General features: G+C 38.9%; 1 pseudogene; it reads right to left on the bottom strand.

The window, feature by feature from the left end:
• LOC135464497 (deleted in malignant brain tumors 1 protein-like) overlaps nt 1–23849 on the bottom strand; it is a 61060-nt pseudogene that overhangs the window by 34894 nt on the left and 2317 nt on the right.

Genomic DNA, 23849 nt, shown 5'->3' with positions numbered 1-23849 from the left:
AATGTAGTGCTGTTTTTTTCCAATTTATTAGACGTCACAGGTTTAAAATTACTCCAATATATTTTGTGGTCATCACATTTAATAAAAAAATCAAGAAGTCGGCCAAAAAAGTTTTAGAGCCAGAATTCCAACAAACATAACAGAATAGAAATGCATTAGAATTACTTTTGATGGGTGTCCCGTGTATCTTCCGGTAAAAGGTCCAATATTTCCTTTTAAACTAGAGTTAAAGAGCACTAATTGGATAATACTTCCACAGAAACATTTTAGGTTGTTGCTAAGCTATAAATTTCTGCACTGTTATTTTGCATCTAGTTAAAATGTATCAGAATTTTGTTTGTTTTGAATAGAACTGAAAAGTTTTCGCCCAGTGTGATTTAAAAAAATTTTACAACTTCTTTTCAGGCAAGAACAGCTCAGAAAAAATAGTGGTCATGCTAGGTTGATTTTTGATCTGATGTACAGAAAAGTGCAAACTGCATGTGGAGGTATGGCATGGTACCAGTTAGGGGATATATGTTTTTGAGGTTGATATTAACAATATTTGCTGCATAAATAGTAAGGAAAATCAATGCGCTCACGTAACATTTAGCACTAGTGAATTTGAAAAACAAACACAGACGTTATTTCTCTTGCCAAAAAAATTGTAAATGGCATAATCTCCTACAGTGAATGTATACAGAGAGCATCCTGCTACTTACCCAAGTCTAGCAGTAGTCGACCACTGTAACGTCTTTTCGTCATTGTAAGGAAACCTACCCAACTATTACTTCTTCGCATTCACAGGTGTTATATTAGTTACTTCTGTAGGCCGCCAGGAACCACATGCTAATATAAAGACTCTGCGGCAAATCGGCTCCATTTTGTGGACAATTTCTGAGAAAGTAGTTCATTTCCGGTAGAAAAAGTCAACTCCTTTGCACAAGAACATATGTTTTTTGATAATAAGATAAGGCAACATTCAAAATATTTTGTAATCTGTGACTTTATTTTAGTCTGTTTCACCTGTTTGTCTGAGCTGGATTATTTTTGCTGATAGACTTCAAGGCTGTCAGTTATCTCACCGCACCTTAGTTGATAACGGTCTAGACGGCCTCAAAACAAACCGATTTCCACATCGTTTAGACTCTTATCACCTGTTATACACTGCGCATCAATGTTTTTAAAAAATAAAACAACACAAATGTGGGATGCAGATAATCACTGCGTTTATATGTTCCAGATGAGAAATATGTCGACATCAAATTTGTTTCCTGGCGTTGACAGAGTTGTCGTTTACCTATATAATACACGCAGCGTCATTTTTCATTTATAAGTTCATCTAGGTGCATAGGTGCGAAAATATGCAGATGTGAAGCACTTCGTGTACCATCTGATGTTCGGGGCCACATTGTGTTATCAAGCCACACGGTACTTCTCCTGTCCTGTTTGATCAAGTGCGTGGAAATGCACACGGTGAATAGATTAAGGTAAGGACAGATGGAATCGTAATAGACTCGTTGTCAAGATATTATACAAACATTTGAAATCAGCGGCTAATAACTTATTCCGAGCTCCTTATTCTCGACGGGGCTCTAGGATCGACTGTCGCACAAAAGAGAAAACAGAAAGCACAATAAAACGAATAGAGCCATGACAAAATTAAAAAAAAAAAACAGAAAAAAACAAGTTTGTTCATCGCTTTGATGTTTAACAAAACATTATTGAAAGTAATTTTCCCACTGGACTGGCCTTGAGTGTCATTACTTAAAAAGAAGATGACACTGCTGTATACAGTTAGTTACAGAGGAATCGCTTTTGCTGATGTCTACAAGTAGTTTACAGATATACTTAACAACAGAATGAGTAAAGAGAATGACATTATAGCTGATTTAAAAAAAAAACTCCACTAAAATATAGACCTTAAAAATATGACAGCGACGACAGTGTAATGTAGCTGGTAAATGGTTGCAGGTAACCGGTGAAATACGTGAGCGATCTCTGGTGCGATTTATCTCAGTCAGCTTTTTATCTATGTCGGTTTAAGAAAACAATTAAACAGAAGCAAACTACTATACAATCCCTGTACAATACCATAGCATAATCAGAATCAGGTAATAATATGACGTTAGTTATAATGTATTAAACATCACTGGCCTAGCATTACTCAAAAGCTGTGTTTTCGTCACATTTAATAAACAGTAACATAGAAGCAAGGTGCTCAATCCAATTAATGTTCTTTTCAGGCTAGAATAAATTCCTATAGTCTATTTCTTTTAGAGAGTCGTCTATATTCAGCTGTCTTTAAAATCAATTATACTCGCTACCTAAATTCCCTTTAGCCAGTGTCACGTAACAACCCAAGCTCTACATATTGATACGTTTGATGGTCATGCTATTACAAAGAAATTGAAGTTAGAATGCTTTTTGTAATTCATAATGTTAAACTCTCTAAGCTTAGTTTCGTCACCAAGAACTCATTGTCTCGATTGACTTATTAAAAAACAAGTTGCATGCTGGACAGTGGGCGTGGAGAGTAATTCATTTTACAATGGCTTCACCAAGACGTAGAACATACCCCATGCAATCACACAGCCTACGCTACTGTCTCGGGGAATAACTAGATTGCTTTAATTTCCTAATATCCACCTCTAAAACCATACTGCCGGGAGATCATATACTACAGGAGATAGAGTAAAATTCATTTATTAAAGTTATATAATATTAAAACGTGCGAACGATTTCAAGTATGGCAGTGTCAGAAAGAGGGTTTACAGTAAAGTCAACAGCAGTTCAGTTAACTAGTGTCATCCTCCATCAAAACAAGTTTAACACCGCCCAATACCCAGCATGCCACTGGTTTTTGAATAATGGTGACGTTACCCGATGCAATTGGTTCTTGTGGTCGAAAGCTTATGGACTTCAACATTATGAATTAGAAAGAGTGTTCTGACTTCATTTTCCTAGCAAGAATATTAATTTCAATCTTATCCATGTGTGGAGCTTGTGTTGTTACGTTTTACTGGCGGAAAGCAATTTTGGTAGGGAGTCAACTGACAAAAGACTAAATTGCACCGTCTCCATGCGTCATGCTTGAATGGCGGTTTGGTTTGAACGTTGTTTTGGGAATTGGCCTTGGAATTGTTGACCCAATACGTCCATTTTGATGGACAGCTTTTATATGAAAGTCTACTTTTATGCATACATTGTATTTTATATTAACGCTGCTTTGTGGATTATCATGTAGAAATTATATGCATTTGTCCATTGCTCTTTCCACTATGGACTGAATCTTTAGGTTCGACTTATTCAGCTGAGCCGAAAACGGGTTTGAACTCGGTATTTTCTCCCGGTATGACAAAGTCACCGTTTGCTTTTTCATACATGTGCCAACAAATCACTTTGTATCCGGCTGTCTCGTTGGCATTTTCTTTAAAATTGGTGACGAATATATCTCGTTGCATGTAGCACGGAAGTGAATGAAGAGCCCAAGGAAGATCATTCATTTTTTTCAAATCTCCCCTCCGACCAGATGATGTACGTACTGCCGGTACAATAGAATAAAAGACTTACAACATAGAAAGCAAATCCAGAGCAGCGACGACGTTATGATAGTTGGCAACTGGTCACACAGAACTTGTAAATTAAGGTCTCTTGTTAATTTACCTCATGTCGAATTTTATTCTTACTGTTCATGTAAAGGTTTAAATGGTAGTTAATTACACGTCCCATAGTGCCATGGCTTAAGCATTATTATCAACTGAAAAGGTCGTGTTTGTGTTCGTTGTACATGAATGTTTACTTGCAAACAATCAAGTGACATCACCCACCAGTTCCCCGGCAACTGTAAGAAACCAGCAAAAGGTTGCAAACTGCATTGTTAGTTTTCATAGGTTTTGATTTTTTTCCTTGCCTTGCATGATCAGAGTTCCACTCTGCATGTTTCTAGTTGAGTCCATTTGCGTTGGGATGTTGTTGTTATGGAGTGTTGCATGACCAGAATTACTCTCTGCATGATTTTGGTTTAGCCTACGTGCGTTTTGTCATGAGCTGTAATCTTGTTTCGATTTCTTTTTTGCATGAAATGCTGCTTTGTGTATAATGGTGTGTTTTACTATTGCTTTACATGATCAGAATTCCACTGTGCATGTTTCTGGTTTAGCCCATTTGCGTTTGTGTGATGTTGTTATGAACTGTTTTTTTTCTGTGGCTACCTTTCATGTGTTTCGCCATGAACTGTAATCCATGCTGTAGTATTGCTTTGGCGTGAATCATTCCAATGAATTGAACGCCAATAATGTAATATCTGTCATTCTGTCTGTGCACCGGAAATTTAGATACGATTTATGTATTACGGAAGCTGGTAGAATCTCTGATGATGGACTTTTTCTTTCCTGCAGGGAACAACACTTTTGATAAGACCTCTACAATACCTATAGTGCACAGTTTCTCCAGAAGACATTATCAGCCTGACCCTAACCGGGGTCGCTGTTTTCCTTGATGGTAGTCCTGCATCATGGATATTTATTTATTTGTTATTGGATTGGTGTTTACGCCGTACTTGCGGTTTAAGCTCACTGAATGTTTGAGGTACTTTGCAAAGACTTTGACATGACAGGTGCTGAGAAAAATCCGTATGATGTCTTCAAATCTTCAAATTGTGGATGAAATCAATTTTGACTGATGCTGGAATGGTTATTGTACGGAATTTTACTTAATCAGAGCCTTGTAGAATTGCTTATTATTTGAATGTAAACATTAGTGCCTGGTGGGCGTATACTGTTAGGAAATTGTATTTTATTCCCCATATTCATCAGCTTTATTTGCCGCCTTGGTTTTTATCGCAGCAGATTGGTACAGATTGCAGACTGACAAGTAAGGTTGGAGGTTCAACTCAAGCCATCGCTGACCCCATCATAATGTGGCCGCCGTAGTATAAGTTAAATATTCTTGACTATGACATGAAAACAACAATCAAATGAAATGAAGTTGGTAAATAGTGTTAGAATACCAGAACTACATGTGGGAGCGTGCCGCGGTGTTGTTGTTACAAATAATCGTCTTTCAATCGCTGGAACATCCGAGTAGCGGTTTCAAACCGGGCTCTGGATTCCCCCGCTGTTACTACTTGTGTGGTCTTGGTGACAATAAGCGGTCGACCACGCCCGAGTGGTCGTGAGCGCCGTCTGTTGTCCTTTCATCTGTGCGTCACATCTACGAAAGTTCTTCTCGCCAATTGTTTGTGGCTTTTGTGGCGCTCTCCGGTTACCGGTTACAACTGGTGGTCGTCTAAGTAAAAAATTCTTCACTGTGGCATTAAGCAACAATGAAATGAATCAATGAAATTTAATCTTTTGATTCAAAATAAATATGCAAATCGTCTTTCATTTTCACTGCAATAAGAAGTTAATATATTTTTGGAAACAACTGGTAGTTTTAACCGAACATGAAGATAATGACGCCTAATTTACTGCATCAAAATAGAGTGTGTAAAGCACCTTTCTTAGTTTGACATTTGTGCAAAGTTTCTTTGTGGTACCCACATTTGGTCTGTGCATATCACAGAAGCTGACGGAGCATACTTGTTTGAACCGCAAAGCCATTGGTTTAAGTGGCTAATGTATATTTTGACTGATCTAAAACAATGCTTTGCGAAAACGATAATTGGATTTGATTTATTTATTTATTTCATTGGAATTTTACTCCGTCCTCAAGAATATTTTACTTATACGACGATGGTCAGCATTGCGATGGGAAACTCACGACTATCCTTTTGGTTTGTGTACAACATATAAGTTAATGATGCTTGATTTATTAAATTTGACAGACTACTCCAGCGGTTTCCGAATGTTGACACGTATGATTTCCCCAAGGGCCATGTTGGCATGAGTTTAGGTCATGTTCGTATCCTGTGCACCTGACGTCACCCAACAATATCGGGGTCTCGCTCGGTGCTTCTCCGAAATAAGCTCGATTCCTTTCAATTGCTCCCCACCTAAAAATACCAATTGGATTTATTGAAAAAGAAGAAATTCCAGGTAAATTTTATTTGCAACCATCGACTGTGTCGCATATTGTGTTCAGAAGCTATTTTTGCGTTGATTTATTTATTTTTATTCATGCACTCATGTATTTATTTTTTATTTAATTCTGATAATTTTTTATCTATTTATTCAACTGATTGTTGGAAAACTTCATACTGAAGACAGCTACTCAATATTTATTTATTTATTTGATTGGTGTTGTACGCCTTACTAAAGAATATTTCACGTATATGACAGCTGCCGGCATTGTGGTGGGAAGAGGGAAACGGAGATTCACTTATAAATAATATGTTAAGGCATTATTATAGCTTATGATAAGACAACACGCCAAAATTTCGGCATTCAGTACCAGAAAGTAATAAATGTGACAGAATTTGACGGAGTTTAAATTTGAATTGTCCGAATTGGCTTTATGGAACAGATCCCTAATCTGGTCTTTAAACTTTCAAGCAGCCAACCTCAATACATGTGCTTGACGTTAAACCAGATGGACAAGAGGCTCGATACAAAACCGAACGTATTTTTAACTGAATCATGAGTACAAACACATCTGCAAAGAAGAAAATTATTGTAATTTACCTTGAGAAGCCGAGCATACTGCAAATTACCCTGGCGGCTTTGTGATTAAAGCTATTGTCACAAACTGTTCCCCATGTCCCGTTATAGAGCACTTCCACGCGGCCTTCGCTGTATGACGAACCGTTAACAAGTCTGACTGTGGAATTCTTCTGATCTGATGGAAAAATCCACTTAAGTTAGTTAGACCTTTAGTTAGAAGTAAGAAGTTGTAACTGGTGACTTCAAACTACAATTAGTTTACCTATTGAAGTTTGAAGTCTGAAGTTACAGGTCTTTCAACAACCTGCGGATTGTCGTGGGTTTCCCCCGGGCTCTGTCTGGTTTCCTCCCACCATAATGTTGACCGCCGTAGTATTAGTGAAATATTCTTGATTACGACGTAAAACACCAACCAAATAAATAAATAAGTTCAAGTTACAAGTCACAAGTTCTATTTGTAGCTTCTAACAAAAGGGCAGATGTGATAGATGGCAAATAGTCACACTTCAGCGGTGAAACCCGGCATCTTGTCCTTTTACCTTTGTTAGTTTTCTTCCAGCAGTTCATGTAAATACTTAAATAGTAGCACATTACCCGCCCCCAGGTATCATGGATTAAGCAGACTTGGGTTACCAAGGCCGCATCTGACGACAACTGAATCTGATGACGAATGAATGCTTGCTTACCAATACAACATCTCACGGCAAATGATGAAGCGTGACATATGCCTGCTTACCAAGACCACATCATCATATCTGCTGACAAATGATGAAGCGTGACATATGCCTGCTTACCACGCCCACATCTGATGACAAATGATGAAGCGTGACATATGCCTGCTTACCACGCCCAGAAAAGATGACAAATGATGAAGTGTGACATATGCCTGCTTACCACGCCCACAAATGATGACAAATGATGAAGTCTGACATGTGTCTGCTTAGCAAGCCCACATCTGATGATGAATAATGAAGCGTGACATGATGTGCCTGCTTACCAAGCCCACATCTGATAACCAATGATGAAGCGTGACATGAAGTACCTGCTTACCAAGCCCACATCTGATGACGACGTCTTCTCTATGTTGGCAATGCCCCTGACCTAACCCCCTGTGATTACAGGAGAGGAGAGAAGTCTCATTGCCCTCACACCTTACTTCGTCTAACCAGATGGAGCCTGTCCCTGGGAGGCGAATGTTTCCCAAGATGAACACCTGTTCACTAAAAAAGATATATTAAAGCAAAACGGACGAATTGTAAGGCATCATGAGGCCCGAATTGGTGAGCTTTGGAAAGGACATAGTTTAATACAATTTATGGATGAGTAAAAAAAAAATAAAGTAATAAAGGAATCGCTTTAATCTTTCAAAATCACTTATGATTCCAGAATAGAATTCACAGAGAAAATAAATGAGGAAAAAAACATTGTGGACAAAAGACAAGTTGCATCAGTGGGCCAGTGCCGGTGAGCTTTGGAAATTACGTATTTGGATAAAATTTATGAAGGAACAGAAAAAAGTAGATAACAAAAGCGATTGGGTTAATCTGTTTAAAATAATTTAACTAAACAATGAAACCGAAATTGAATTCACCAAGGAAATATATGAAAAAAAAACACTGCGGACAAAAGGCGAGTTGCAGAGGGCACGAGCTGTTGAGCTTTTGAAACTACGTATTTCGATAAAATTTATGAAGTGGGAAAAAAAAGTAACAAAGGCAATAGCGTTATTATTTTAAAAACATTTACCTAAAGCTGCCTCCTGTCAATAAGTTGATTAGCTCTATCTTGCTTTACGAAAATAATAAAAAAAAAATGTTTACATCTTATATACTCGAGTATAAGGCTTTTCAATAACGCGTTTCAATATTGGTGTCTGGAAGGGATTAAAGACAAAATGCAGGACCGGTTAATTTTAAAGGAAACAGACAGCAAAAGTATAGTTGAAATAATATAAAGGGCAATTTCATATTAGAATGAGACGATCTGTCTACTGATTCAAACTTTAAAAAACTTTTTGGCTGTTTTTCCTTTAAATGTGACATGGAAATGTGACGCGGATAATCCATCATACGACTCAACTAGCCCCTCATAACTTTCCGCACGGGTGACTATAATCAGTTAATAAATATAAAAGATCTACTTTGGAAGACCAAGCTGACGGCAGGCGACTCTGGCAGATTCACGTGTAAAGAAATCGTTGCAGACGGTTCCCCAGTCTGTTCCAATGCTGACTTCAAGTCTTCCTGCCACAGGGGAGTTTAAACCGACAAGGCGAATTCCCACGGAATCTTATAGTTAAAAGAATAGAAAGATAAAAGGATGTGCTAAGTACTTATCGTTGTCCCAGTGTACGTCTGGAATTGCCCAACATTGTTCCTTTACCCAAGCATGTCTATTTAACTTTTAATTTATAGATTCAATGGAAACCCCTAGTAAAATATGTGATTTCACTTATAAAACTAGAGCTTCATGAAACATGCAAATCAGATACATAATATTCTGTGCTGGTGACACAACACACCAGATACATACAATTCTGTGTTGGTGACACAACACATCAGGTAGATATAATTCTGTGTTGGTGACACAACACATCAGATAGATATAATTCTGTGTTGTGACACAACACATCAGATAGATATAATTCTGTGTTGGTGACACAACACATCAGATAGATATAATTCTGTATTGGTGACACAACACATCAGATAGATATAATTCTGTGTTGTGACACAACACATCAGATACATATAATTCTGTGTTGTGACACAAGACATCAGACACATATTCTATGTTGTGAAACAACACATCAGATACATATAATTCTGTGTTGGTGACACAACACATCAGATAGATATAATTCTGTATTGGTGACACAACACATCAGATAGATATAATTATGTGTTGGTGACACAACACATCAGATACATATAATTCTGTATTGGTGACACAACACATCAGATAGATATAATTCTGTATTGGTGACACAACACATCAGATAGATATAATTCTGTGTTGGTGACACAACGCATCAGACAGATATAATTCCGAGTTGGTGACACAACACATCAGATACATATAATTCTGTGTTGGTGACACAACACATCAGATAGATATAATTCTGTATTGGTGACACAACACATCAGATAGATATAATTCTGTGTTGGTGACACAACACACCAGATACATATAATTCTGTGTTGGTGACACAACACATCAGATACATAATATTCTGTGTTGGTGACATAACATATCAGACACTTATAATTCTGTGTTGTGACACAACACATTAGACACATATAATTCTGTGTTGGTGACACAACACATCAGATAGATATAGTTCTGTGTTGTGACACAACACATCAGATAGATATAATTCTGTGTTAGTGACACAACACATCAGATAGATATACTTCTGTGTTGTGACACAACACACCAGACACATATAATTCTGTGTTGGTGACACAACACATCAGATACATATAATTCTGTGTTGGTGACACAACACATCAGGCACATATAATTCTGTGTTGGTGACACAACACATCAGATAGATATAATTCTGTGTTGGCGACACAACACATCAGATAGATATACTTCTGTGTTGTGACACAACACAGCAGACACATATAATTCTGTGTTGGTGACACAACACATCAGATAGATATAATTCTGTGTTGTGACACAACACATCAGATAGATATAATTCTGTGTTGGTGACACAACACATCAGATACATAATATTCTGTGCTGGTAACACAACATATCAGACACATATAATTCTGTGTTGGTGACACAACACATCAGATAGATATAATTCTGTGTTGGTGACACAACACATCAGACACATGTAATGTTGTGTTGTGACACAACACATCAGATAGATATAATTCTGTGTTGGTGACACAACACATAAGATACATATAATTCTGTTTTGGTGACACAACACATCAGATACATATAATTCTGTGTTGGTGACACAACACATCAGATAGATATAATTCCGTGTTGGTGACACAACACATCAGACAGATATAATTCTGTGTTGTGACACAACACATGATATACATATAATTCTGTGTTGTGACAAAAGACATCATATACATATAATCTATCTGACTCATCAAATATATAAAATTCAACGTTGGTGATGCAATAAACACGTAAGATATATGTGGCTCTGTCGCGTCATCAGAAACAACACCTTAAACCCTATTGCACCGTATGATGTCACAACATAGATGTAGACGTGTAAAAAAAATGTAGAATTCCAGCTTACCATATCCACATCGGAGAACGATGTCCTCGTGATGACCACAGTTGTTGTCTCCCCAGTTTCTGTGACCACAGGCAAACAGAGACGACTCGTAACCATAACACCGCACGTCGTCCAGCCAGATGGGTCCGGAGCCAGGGATTTTGTTTGGGAGGATCAAGGCCGTCTCACTATTAAGGTATAAATAGATTGATTGAGTGACTGATAAGCGATTGAAATCCGAAAGATTAAACCACAGATCGACGGGGACCAAGTGTTATCAATGTTCAAAGTTTACTATGGCTTCATTCAAGATGTGGGGCCTCCGTGGCTCAGTTGGTTAGCACTCTAGCGCAGCGTAATGACCTAGGAGTTTCTCACCAATGCGGTCGCTGTGAGTTCAAGTCCAGCTCATGCTGGCTTTCTCTCCGGCCGTATGTGGCAAGGTCTGTCAGCTACCTGCGGATGGTCGTGGGTTTCCCCCGGGTTCTGCCCAATTTCCACCCACCATAATGCTGGCCGCCGTCGTATAAGTGAAATATTCTTGAGTACGGAGTAAAACACCAATTAAAAAAAAAAAAAAAAAAAAATCATTCAAGGTGTACATTCAAGGTGTACCCGTTAATTCATTGACCTATAATTACGTTCTCCGGCCGTTAAACAAACAAAAACAAAAAACAATGAAAATCTAGCAAAGTATGTGCTTTACGCCTTATTTTTATAGGTATCGACAGTCCCATATAGCCTGACGCCATGCTGGTTTGTTAGTCGAGTTTATGAAATTATTTCAGCAACAACAGAATAAGTTTTGTAACTCGTGTTTACCATATGTTTTAGTAACCTTACACCGTTATGATTAAATGTTAAGTCCGCAGTTTTAAATTAGATAGAATAATGTGTGTACAAGGATATATGTCATATGCTTGTTTTCTCTGTATTTACACACCGTGTGTTTAAATTTGGTTGTATTTTATTGGTCAGGTTTATGGGTGGAGGGTAATCATAGTAAACTAACAAACAGTACTGCTAAAGAACGCAACCTAAAAATCCGAGACTGGGATTTGACCACGCGACCTCACTGGTAAAAGGCCTATTTTAAGCATCTGAAACAGTGGGGTACCACCACAAAAAGATAAAAAGGCAACTGATATATTCTGTTGGTTCGTCCCTTTGATCGGTGTTTTACGTCTTACTCAAGAATGTTTCATTTATACAACGGCGGCTAGCATTATGAAACCAGAAACCGTACACAGCCCGGAGAAACATACAACAATGCGCAGGCTCCTGGAAGACCTTTCCATGTATGACAGGAAATGAAGTCATCATGAGCTGGACCTGAACCTACATCGGGTGACAGGCTCCCGAGACAATCTGCTGCGCTCTTGTGAATTGAGATGTACTGGAAATAAATAATGTACCCAGCGAAGCCAAGTTGTCGACATGCCATGCGGGCGGATTCGGCTTCGAAAGAGTCATCACACACCGTACCCCACTGGGAGTCATGGTACACCTCCAGTCTTCCGACCATCGAGGAGTTCATTCCGACCAGGCGAATATCTGTAAATGTAACTGTATAAATAAAATTTAAACACTTCAACTTTTATCTGGAACAGTACATTAAGCAAAGCTAGGTGTACATTTGGTACACGAATGAAGAAAACTGCTTAAACAGATCAAGCTATATTATATGTATGTTTACGTGCCTGTCACAAAATAATTTGAACTATCCAATTATCTGAGAAAAATGTAGCACAAAGGTGTCAAAGAATGAAAAAGGTTCTTAACAATACCTATGTGTACATGTAACGTATCAAATGTTTTGTAAAATTAGCAACAGTTGTTCAAGAAAAATGTGTTTACAGAGAGATGGAGGAATTGGTCGTATGACCTTGAAAAACAGGTGAAGGCAATGGAAAGCAATGTTATTTGAAAATCACAATGGCCAACTTAAAACAGTCCACAGTTACCGAAAATGAACTGAATTCTTCGGAATGTAATTAAAGACATGCATCATAGAGATGTTCTATGATGAACCAGAGCAGCGACGACAGTGTGATAGACGTCCAGCATAGAGAGTAAAACCACAGCAGTGACGACAGTGTGATAGACGTCCAGCATAAAGAGTAAAACCTGAGCAGCGACGACAGTGTGATAGAAGTCCAGCATAAAGAGTAAAAACACAGGAGCAACGACAGTGTGATAGACGTCCAGCATAGAGAGTAAAACCAGAGCAGCGACGACATTGTGACAGACGTCTCCATAGAGAGTAAAACCACAGCAGCGATGACAGTGTGATAGAAGTCCAGCATGGAGAGTAAAACCAGAGCAGCGACGACAGTGTGACAGACGTCCAGCATAGAGAGTTAAACCACAGCAGCGACGACAGTGTGACCACAGCGACGAGAGTGTGACGACAGCTCGATCCTTTTCATTTATCAAGCGATATATTGATGATCTATTGGCATTAAATAACCCCCATATTGCTGAAGCAGTGAAGGAAATCTATCCGCCTTCATTGGATTTAAAGGAGACAACAGATAGCCCTGATGGTACATCTTGTTTGTATCTATATCTGTACAAAGACGAACAAGGTCTCCTTTCACGCCGCCTTTACAAAAGGGATAATTTCAATTTTGATATTGTAAATTTATTATTTACAAAACTTAAACTTATTTGGATAGCAATATACCAAAGGGTCCTGCATAAGGCGTATACATATCTCGCCTTGTAGCAATTGTCAGATCTTGCGTAAATTGTGATGACTTTAATCTGCGTCACAAGCTGTTAGTTCAAAAACTAGTTTGTCTAGGATACTCCATCAAACGCCTTCATTCTAAGTTTCTCAAATTTTACAGTGAGTATAACACTTTCGTTGGCAGGTATGAACAGAGCGTTCAGAATCTCTGGCGATCTGCATTGTGATCAACCACATAGACGGCGCTGTTATCCTTATGAACATATCTATCGCGTACATGGTATTTAACAACATAGATGGCGCTGGTTGCCGAGAGTAACCGTCATGTCGACAGCTTTTATTCAGACCAGCATGTCATGTGTAACATCATAGATGGCGCCTCTTGTGGTATGAGATCCTTACATATTAACGGGAAAGTCGTAATCGTCCGTTACTTTTGAATCACAGTCTGTTCGGTTAAGGTCTGTAAAGCTCGTCATTTTCGAACTGTATCTAATATCGTTTAACCTGGGGCTAGGGGCTGTAAAGGCAGCCATGAGCATTACATCTGCACGATGCTTTTATGAACAGTTGCAATCAAAGCGCGACTGATACACCTTGTTTAATTGTTATTTGACCTGGAACTCCTTCATGGACTACAAATCTGAACTTTAATATGGAATTCATGCCTGGAATATCCACTGTCTGCCCGGCATCATTGAAAACTGATGACCGCTTCTCTCTTGTGTGTTACCGGCTTTATTTCCTATTTGTATAATTTCTTACATACCTTTGTCGTTGGGAGCTAGTGTTAAACGTTGTTGTGGAAATGGATCTTGCGATTATCGACTTGGAACGCCCTTTACGGACTATGAATGGTATACGAATGTCGCACATGACGCTTGTGCATAACGACTGAAATACGGCCTCTTGTCAATTTACCTCAGTTAGGGTTTTCTTCTAACAGTTCATGTAAATGCTTCAAAAGTAGCAAATTACACGCCTTCTAGCGCCATAGCTTAAGCCGAATTATGTAAAATATACTATAATATACTAAATATACTTTAGACATCATTGGTCTAGAATTACTCAAAATGCTGTGTTGTCATCACGTTTAACATATGATAATGCATAAGTTTGGTGCGACCTTAATAATACAGGTTATTAAAACAATAGAATTCTTTTTCATGGGAGTGTGTCGACGTGTTTGTATGAAGTTTCGTGAAGATTACACAAAGAATATTAGAGATATCGTGTTTACAAGCCCATGGCAAAATATAACTTCAATCACGCTGATCATTTTGAAGAAATACAATAGAAAACAACAGGATTCTTTTCCATTAACAGGTCCACATGTGGTACACACTTCAAGAAATTGGCCAACATCACCAAAAATGAATAAGGTTTTTGCCCAATAGTTGGATGTACATGTCGCATAAGATTGGTAAACCTGGCTATTAGCGTTTAAGATATAGAATGTTTTAGAGAACATGAAAGGAGACACGGACAGATGAATGAAAGCCGATACCACTAATGACACTCCTAATCCAAGTTTGGTATAAGATAAATTGTACAAGCTAAAAATATACAAAGCAGGAAACCACCGCACATCAGGATATACCTTACAAACATCCTGACCTAAAGCCACAGCCGAAATTGGATTGCAACACGCGATCTCACTGGTCAGTGATTTGGATGAGACGTACAGCTAGGGCTAAGACCCAGTCAGACTGATGAAGAACAAAAGTTAAACACAATGGCTATTCACCGTTTTTGAAGGGGATCCTTGTTGTTTGGGGGATTGGCTAAAACAGAAAATATAAAAGAATGGTATATTTTTACTCGAAAAATTATCTGCGTTTTAGATTTTTCTCTAATTAAAATATCAAGCGTACATGTATACTTATTTCCTGATTAACTGGTCTTTAAGACCATCGCCACGATATGGCTGAAAATTTGCCGATCTGACGTTAAGCCATAATCATTCTTTCATTCAATCTCTAAGACCATTCTGTATTCTATTTCAGTTAATTGAAACCATAGGCCTAAGAAAAATGACGGTATACCTTTCCCAAATATGACAAACTCGATGTGAATTGTTCGTGCTTTTTCGGTTGAAAACAGCTGAACTAAAACTAAGTTTGCGTAAAACCATCGTAAAGTCATGCGAGAGGGAAATCTTGAAATCTACCTATGGGAGTCTGGGATGCCAGAACATATACAATCGCTAAACAAGTTACAAGCTACAGAACAAACAAAGTCTACTTTCACTTTGCTTAGGTTAACTTCTTAATTGGTCACTAACGGAGTTCTCAGGCGCTTTTTACTTATTTTATAAGCATCAAAATGATGATACGTGTAAATTGCTGATTGTCGTGGATTCCCTGATTTTCTTTCCAGAATAATACTGGCCGTCGGATAAGTGAAATATTATTGGGTACAGCCTAAAACACCAATCTGATTATAAATATATCAAAATTATAATTGCAGAAAGCCAGAGCCCGCAGGAAGAAAACACGCGGTTCTCCTAGGATTATAACATTTTGTAAACTTTAATCTTTTATTCAGTTGCAAAAAGTCAACAGACCTGCTGTGAGAAGCAGGCGTCACTGTTGCACCCTGATGTATGACAGCATTTCTGACACAGGTGTGTTTTTCTCTTTTCTCGGTTATCAGCTGTTCGACGACCGATAACATTTCCCGTTAGCAGATCACAAAACTTTAAAACAAACAAAAACGGAAAGGGCTTGAATATAGGTGAAAATTGTTGTGTATTATCCTGATAAGGCTTTCTATCTATTCTTGTCAAACATGTACCGAAAACAAGTCCAGTACGAGAGAAGGTCTTTCAGCAACCTGCGGATGGTCATGGGTTTCTCCCCGGGTTCTGTCCGCTTTCCTGCTGGCCGCCGTGGTATGAGCGAAAATGTTATATTCTTGAGTACGGAGTAAAATACCAATCAAATAAATAAATAAATAAATAAAATGTACCAAAACAACAGGGAAATGTGACAGCATCCTTTACATGTAAAAACCGTACATTGCGCCATCCGGTTTGCGCAATGTACAACAACAACACTACTACTGTATAAATATTACGCTGACAAAGAAGTAAAGTAAATTAACTGACATGGGCAAAATGGAAAAAGAGTATAATTGTTTGATTTCTAATTTTTCTTGTAGCTGCAGTTTCAGCGTGACATGACTGAGAACCTGTAGAAAGCAGGGCGAGGACTAACTGATGTGTTGCTGGTCACAAAGAACTCAAACACATGTATTAACATGAATAAATCCGTCCATGATACTGACCGATTGTGACACACAACCCAAAGTGTGCCTGGGAACTGGACTGTCTTCTATTACTGACTCAGAGTAGCACACCTGGAATGGAAATATTTGAAATTTCGATGAACGAATGAACCCGGTCAATGACACGAAGAACAAGGTGATCGAAGGCTTCTTTCGAGTCTTAAACGTTAAAGGGTATAGTTTACCCGCGATGCAGCGTATTAATGTTATAGGTAGGCGATATGATAAGATGTTTGAAGGGGGACATTTGTCCTAATACAGAACCCGTCAGATTTAAGCACACACAGACAAAAGGTTAGTGTGAGCCCTACACGCAAATGTAATGTAAACGATTTTGTATTGTATACAAGTGGTGTATAGGCAGATGTCTACACTAAGATACTGATGTAATGCATGTGTAATAAATATAAATTTGCTGTTTACATCCAAACACATGCATTTGGAAAAGACCAAATTCTACAGCAAATTCATTTTTATGTATCAAAACTGTCTTAAGTCCTCATTTATAACTTTATTATGCAATAGCAATGTTACTAAGAGGTGGTCCCATATATATCCACCATACCAAAATATGTGTAAATACCTTTTTCTCTTAAAAAGGAAAAATCGAAAACAAATTATTAAAGACCATAGTAAATTGGCTTTGTAGAATTCCTTTGTATCGCGTTTCTTGGCATCCAGTGGACTATTTGTTGCATGATAAAACGCTTAAACACAACGGCGGCAAAAAGCGTTTCCTTACCAGTGACGTCAGATAATAGTGATTGGCTCACGGCTATTACTAGCTGCTGTGGACGTCTTTCCCTGCCATGTAAGGCAGCTCGCGAGCGTGCTCCTTACTGCGCATGCGCCGCTCGTCATGTTCGCTTTACATCGCTACCACCACCAGCAAATTTTACTCAACCATTTTGAACAACGCCGCGGTCACTGGTGCCACGGTGATGAGGCAGGAAGTGATGTCACAAAACACGTAACCTCTGTCTCAATATCTGTTCCCAATTATTCTTTGTACACACGCATTTTCTGATTTAAGGCACAAAGGCACGGGCAATATGGATCAAACAACACCGGAAGCAATTTGATTGATGAATGTTGATTAAAATAAATCTGAAGGGACTAAGCCCAAACAAGACTACGTGCGTTACACACATTCCAAAGGTCAGTCTTGTGTAGTGGTGGAAGTAATGTAAAACGAGCGTTGGGAGCAGCACATGCGGTGTAAGGGTATGGCTCGCAAGCGAAAATCAAAATAAAGTTAACCAGTTATTGTTCTGACCCTCTTTTAACGCTTCCGCTTCCAGATGTGAGAGAATGTGCTTTTACCAGTGAGGTAGATTCACGAACAATAAACATTCCCAATAATTGATATTCACCACCCACCTCGTGCGGATCGCAGTGTTTAACCACGTGACAGTCGTTAGGATCGTCGGTGGCATCACAGGAAAAGCAGGAAAGAGACTGATTACCTGTAGATTGAAATGCATCATGGGATGACCAGGGATTGGATCTGTGTATCTGACTTATGGCGAATTGTAACATCTGTGTGTTAAAAGCAAGGTAAATTGATAAAGACTGGGATAGTCTGAATTTCTTTTCTAAATTGTGAAAATATTGCAGTGAATTAAAACCGATATTGTACGTTTCGTCAGAGTATACAGAAACAAAATATTTCTGTCCCTTCCACTTTGCCTGGTGTGACGTCGTCCACGAACACATAACGTCATCAATCGCTGACGTAAATCCATATATGAAGCGGCCCTTTCAAATGCTAATGACGTCATCCCAGTATAAATGCCTTACTCAACGTCACATCTGGCTGATTTGACGTCATACAGGGAAATTTTACACACACAGCCGAAGATTTTGTTTTTCAATGAATCTTCAGTTATGTGGGTTAAATACAGTTATTCATCAAAATCCTATTGAAAGAGAGTGTTAGGCTTACTCCGTAGGATTTTTTTCATATCATTGTAATATTTCTACGCAGTTTGTATCCTGACCAGAGTGGCACTCTAACATAGTTAGGAGAACTCGAATCAAACCAGTGTCGGGTCACACCAAAGGCTTTTAAAATGGTACTTGTTGCAGCCGCGCTCATTACTTAGAGTCAAGAAACATGAGTGGTTGACCCGGTGTCAATATAACGCGACTGGTTGTGGTGTTATATCTGGTGTCTTCGGCGTGACTTCAGTAGCGGCGGCACTTTGGGGACTCCTAGCTAGCTTTATCAGTATGGTTTGAACATTGGCGCCAACACCCTTCACACTCATTAAAACTGCAGCTATAGATACATCGACATTTCGAGGGCCATCTTATGTCCACATTTCAACGGAAATACCTGTAGGTATTTAGGGTGACTGACATCACCGAAATTTAAGATTGTCTGTTACGACAAAGGTGTAAATGTGTGATGCCAGTTAGTTTACCTGTTGTTGTTGAACAGAGATGGGTGTTACAGGCATCACCTGTACAGCATCGCTCACACAGTGTTATTGTTGGGTCAACCCCTCGTCTTTGCCGGATGGAAGATTCCAGCAGACTGCATTCCTGTGAACAGACAGGAGTAATGACGGACTGATAGCAGGCAAATGGTTGCACGTAACCGGTGAAATACGGGCCCTTGGCAATTTACCTCAGTTAGGGTTTTATTCTGACTGTTCGGGTAAATGTTTAAATCCTTCGGGAACCATGGCTTAAGCAGAACTGGGTAAACAAAGGAGTTTATTGCACCATGATCTAGAAATACCCAAAATACTGAGTTGTCATCACATTTAACATACTATAACAGTAAAACAATGCAAATAGACAAGGCCTCAGGGATGCTGAGTCCACGTTTATGCAGGGATACAATATAATTTAAGGATGCAATATAATAAAATGCATTTCTACCTAAGTACCGCTAATTACGTGGACGTTCCACCCCCAAGCTCACCTCTATTATCCTACAGCCGAAGTTGTACCATGTGGCTCCGCTGGAATTGGCTAGATGTTCCGTAAAGCATTGCTGTAAGTAAGTATACAAGAAACAACAACAGATGACAATGGTTGTTCTTTTATGATTAAGTTTTGGGTTACTTGTATTTTCCACTTTTCCTAAATAATCAATCCGGCGCTTGCCAAGTGTTTAAACCGTCGGTCCATTATATTACTCAACCGATTTCAATTCCAGTCCAATTTCAACAATTCTAAACATGTTGAGGGCAACTATATTGGACTGTCGGGTAATTTGGTGTCATATTTGGTGTGTTCTATATGACATTCCAGTGAGGCATCACACTAAATATGCTACAATGTGAGATTGTCGTAATATGACTGAATCTGTGTTAAACGAGATTGAAATACATGCACATGCAAGCGGACAAAGCATCAAACCAATATTCAAACAGACAAGCAAAAGTTTGTACATATAAGGCATCGATTGACACTGCATGCCAAATACATGTTCATGGTTAAGCGTTTCCTTATTAAAGCCTGTATGTTGTCTACATATAAGCGACTTGTGCAATACTTCAGCAGACGTTTAACGGTTTCTCGAGGATATATGCCTATACAAGCGAATATAAAAGAATACATCATGTCGAGGGAAACACATTTTAGCAACCGATAAAAGCCAAAACATGTGATATCATATACTTTACGGACTGCTTCCCCAAAAGGCCACACGGTTATATCGTGGCTTATCTGAGTAGAGACTAGTGGTAGCTGTTACCCAACACATTTTAAGAACACACAGCACATAACATGTATGTGAAACACAGACTGATATTATCAACCAATATTTGTTTGACGGTTTCCAGCAGATCGTAAACCTCTTGTGTTTTCTAGGGTAACAGTTCAGGGTATTTAATACATATTTATACATAGTTTACGGGGGAAGTGGTGGTGGTGTGTGTGTGTGTGGAGGAGGGGGGCTGTTCCGTGGTCGAGGTGGTTAGCACGCAATGACCCAGGGACCGCTCATCAATGCAGTCACTGTGAGTTCAAGTCCAGCTGATGCTGGCTTCCTCTCCGACCGTACGTGAGGGAGGTCTGCAGCAAACTGCGGATGGTCGTGGGTTTCCCCCGGGCTCGGCCCGGTTTCCTCTCACCATAATGCTGGCCGCCGTCGTATAAGTGATATGTTCTTGAGTACGGCGTAAAAACATCAATCAAATAAGTCAAACAGATTACGGAAACGAAGAATACTGCATCACATTATGCCAACATCTTAGAACAGCTGTTTAACAGTTCCACGACAGTTCTATTATCGTATTATGTGTTCCCATTTAGACCATCTGTATATATGATTGATATACAGAGATTATCATAACAGTGTGTGACGTCAGACAACAAGAGCACTTTTATGATAACCTATTTATCATATACCTTTATTTTTGTGTTATAAGTAGTCAAAACGCACACGTCTCTCTCACGTGACGACAGAGCGTGAGGGGATTCGAGCGCCGTAGAAATTTTACCGCGTTTCGTGAAATGGCGGTCTAGTCTAAGCTCATGAATGTTCACTATATTGATTTATTTTAAATAGTTTGTGTTAAAACTATTGAGACAGAAATTTAAAGAAAATAATAATATTCAAGCTGAAGAAATTGTGCTCATTTATAGAAGAACTACATTCGGTTTTCTGAAATCATTAATAAGAGCTAGACGTGGGTTATGTCAGCAAAGTTGCACCGCGTGGTTTGATTTAAAACCATGTCTTGTTTGAAGAGAACGGCTACAGCACATGATGATGACTGGACCGAAAGTTTGGCTCTACAACAGTGATGTAAAGTCTGCATTTATTGAAAATCTCATGTCGCGTATATAACCTCTGATCATGTGTCCGGTGACTCCTCTGGAGATTTTCAAAGCGGGAAGTGAACATTGATCATGGCACACCGGTAGGAATTAATGATAAAACTACTGACTACTGTCGTGAGTGTGTGACCGCCGGGTATATTTGCTATTTTTCCTCTTTACAATCAGTAGATGGGAAAACGAAAGACGCCGGGTCCGTGCAAATTTCGGATTCATGTGACCAATGTCATCAACTCTGAGTGAAACGAGATAACCGATTGTATGGGACTGATCAGCACGTGAATATTAATCTGCTTAAAGGACAAAGTTAAGGATTTTCACCAAGAAGGTCAGTCATATTTTCACAGCTTAAATAAATACCTCGACGTCGAGGTGTTAACTGTGTTTTTCTTTCTTCTTTTGTGCTAAAGGGAAGACCATTAAATGTGTTTCTTTACAATTTAATGTTGTTGTTGTAGTAGTTACGTCACACCAAATTCCGATGTTAGTTTAGGGATTTCCCTGGCATTTTGAATGTAAACACCGAAAGTATTGCCAGGTTTCAGAGGATGCATATATGAAAAAATATAAAATGCCTCTGTATCAGTTGGGTAACGGCCAGAGGTATATGATGACTACTCATATTGGACCTAAACAGCTAAAAAATAAAAGGAATATAAAAATTTAATTCGATTGTAGAGAAAATAATTCACCTCGTGTGCCCAGCATCGTTTAGTGTGCAGGCAGTCTGATGGACTCTCCACTTCTTCACAGCTGAGACATTTTGGACCGTAGATATCAGCCGAGGCAAAACCTGTATACATGTACGTATAGTAATAGATTACTGCGATCTTTTGCTTTCTTAGATCGGGGACACACTAGGGAGGTGCATTTGCTAGTGAGGAGGTCATTTTTGTCGGTCGTACAGGCATATTTTGCAAATTTCCAAATATCCTCATAGCGAACGCTGTGAAATTGGATTCTATCAAACATGCCCGAAACCAACGAAAAAACATAACGGTAATGTCATTTCGTTTCTGACACATGATTTATTATTTGCAAATAATAAAAATAAGCATTTACAGCCTCTGTATTACCTACATGTTATTGTTATTGACGTCAGCAGAGCGATGAAGCCTACAACAGAGATACGTCGAAACATTAGGTTAGCTTCATAGAAAAGCCTGTTGTCCGTGGTGCTTCTTCTTTTGGTTAATTCACAACAGTGTTGTTTTGTTTTTGAGGACGGTGTGTATGAGAATTGTGACTTTTTGTAGGAATTAGTGGAAAGGCAGTCTTTTAGGCGATTGAACGGTGTAGTTTTAAGTATGGAAAGTGCTGCATTTAGATAAGAAGATTTGCTCTTTGAGGTTGGAAGGCCGGTGTTTTGTGGAATGGATGGTAATGGTATTTGGTGTGAAGATTTGCTTTTTGAGGCCGAGGGCTGGGCCCTGGTGTTTTGTGGTGTGGATGATAAGGGTTTTAGGTAGTCTCTTTTTGAGACTGTTAGGTTGGTGTTTTATGGCATTGATGGTAGTGGGTTTCGGTAAGAAGATTTGTTTTTTTTCGGCTGAGATGTTATTGTTTTGTGGCATAAATGGTGGTGGTTTTAGGTAGTAAGATTTGCTTTTTGAGGTTTGGAGGTTTAATGTTTCGTGGCATAGATCGTTGTGTTTTAGGTAAGAAGAAATGCCTTTTGAGGTAGCAAGGTTGGTGTTTTGTGGAATGGATGCTAGTGATTGTAGGCAAGAAAATTTCCTTTTTGAAGGCTGGTGTTTTATGGAATGGATAGTGGTGGTTTTAGGCAGGAAGATTTGCTTTATGAGGCTGGAAGGTTTGTGTTTTGTGGCATGGATGTTAGTGGTTTTAGGCAAGAAGATTTGCTCGTTGAGGATGGGAGGTTGGTATTTTGTGGTATGGATAGTAATGGTTTTAGGCGAGAAAGTGTGCTTTTTAAGACTGGGAGCTAGGTGTTTGTGGTATGGATAGTGGTGATTTTAGGCTTTTTTAAGATTTGCTTTTTTGCGGCTGGGACGCTGGTGTCTTGTTGCATGGACGGTAATGGTTTTAGGCTAGAAGATTCGGTTTTTGACGCTGAAAGGTTGGTGTTTTTTGGCACAGGTGGTGGTGGTAGTTTTAGGCTAGAAGATTTGCTTTATGAGGCTGAAAGGTTGGTGTTTGTGGTATGGATAGTGGTGGTTAGAAAAAAGAAGATTTGCTTTCTGAGGCTAGGTAGTAGGTGTTTTTTGGAGTT

The sequence above is a fragment of the Liolophura sinensis genome, chromosome 4 (assembly GCF_032854445.1).
Source record: "Liolophura sinensis isolate JHLJ2023 chromosome 4, CUHK_Ljap_v2, whole genome shotgun sequence".
NCBI classification, from domain to species: Eukaryota; Metazoa; Mollusca; class Polyplacophora; order Chitonida; family Chitonidae; genus Liolophura; species Liolophura sinensis.
Note: the sequence above shows the minus strand (reverse complement) of the source record. Positions and strands in the feature narration are given on the sequence as shown.